General features: G+C 44.6%; 1 pseudogene across 1 annotated transcript in view; it reads left to right on the top strand.

The window, feature by feature from the left end:
- The first annotated feature begins 706 nt into the window (after positions 1–706).
- LOC111662310 (nuclear factor 7, ovary-like) overlaps positions 707–1,267 on the top strand; it is a 46,495-nt pseudogene continuing 45,934 nt past the window's right edge. Inside the window, exons 1-2 of the transcript XR_015437864.1 lie at positions 707–913; positions 1,007–1,262. The product of XR_015437864.1 is annotated as a nuclear factor 7, ovary-like (transcript). The remainder of the gene's footprint in view (positions 914–1,006; positions 1,263–1,267) is intronic.

Genomic DNA, 1,267 nt, shown 5'->3' with positions numbered 1-1,267 from the left:
GCTTCACTGTTGGGACGGTGATGGGCAGGTGATGAGCGGTACCTGGTCTCATCCAGACATGACGCTCAGAACTCAGGTCAAACAGTTCAGTCTTGGTTTCATCAGACCAGAGAATCCTGTTTCTCACAGTCTGAGTCCTTTAGGGAAATGTCCAGCACACAGACAGAGAGGGACAGTTCAACCTTTATGGCTTTTGTCCCTTTATGTCTGATGACCATTCTGACTGTGGCTGTTCTTGTTCTAATGGCGTTACTGAGGACAGAGCGCTCGCCAGCTGTGCTTCATCGACCCGAGGCTGGGTGGTCAACGAAGCGTTTTAACCAACAGATGTCGCTGGTGAGCTTCAACCCTGATCTGTGAGACCTGACATAGACAGGTGTGAGGTCTCTCTGAATTAACCACAGGTTTATATACAGTTTGATTAAAGGAGGCAGCAAAGTCTCACAAACCTTAAGCTCTGTGAGAAAAGCAACATTTTGTCACTTAATACATTTTTAAATTTTTAAATAAAAACCACATAAATTTGTTTCGTCAGCATGAAAATCTTGTAGCTGTTCACCTTTGACGTCAGTCTCTAAAACAGATCTTTGGTCACAATCACCAAAGCGACACTATCAGTTTACATTCCTGCAAGGAATCAATAGTTAAGAATGAAACACACCCTGTATAACTGCTGGAGCAACAACATTTATTAGAGGAAGTCTGACGAAGCTCCACCCCTCACCTGACTCACCTGAGACAAACCAGGAAACAGTTTGTTCTTCTTCACTAAAGAGACACAGACTGAAAAACAGAGGATCAGATTCACCTTCAGACCAAACCAACAACTTCCTCTGAGTGAGTCCAGCTGCAGGAGAGAGACGTGGGAAACTACAACACTGCCGCTTCAACCTGCTGAAACTCCACACTGAAGGTGAGTTTGACAAAAACCACGACTCAAAGTGAAAGTAAATCTCAGTGAAGTTAGTAGAGGACTGACTGTACTTCCTGTCTGCTGTGTTTTCAGCTTCACTCACAGACTAAATGGCTTCCAGGTCAGAGGAGGATTTCTACTGTCCTGTCTGTCATGAGGTCTTTAGAGATCCTGTTGTTCTGTCATGTAGCCACAGCTTCTGTAAAGACTGTCTGAAGAGCTGGTGGAGAGAGAAACCAACACGTGAGTGTCCAGTTTGTAAGAGAAGATCTTCAAGAGAACAACCACCTTTAAACCTGGCTCTAAAGAACCTGTGTGAGGCCTTCAAACAGGAGAGAGATCAGAGATCTTCAG

This window comes from Seriola lalandi, unplaced genomic scaffold (assembly GCF_002814215.2).
Source record: "Seriola lalandi dorsalis isolate HSWRI2012SDOR001 ecotype SW California unplaced genomic scaffold, Sedor1 jcf7180002054561, whole genome shotgun sequence".
Classification (NCBI taxonomy): domain Eukaryota; kingdom Metazoa; phylum Chordata; class Actinopteri; order Carangiformes; family Carangidae; genus Seriola; species Seriola lalandi.
The sequence above is the reverse complement of the archived record's forward strand: the minus strand, read 5'-3'. Positions and strand labels throughout refer to the sequence as shown.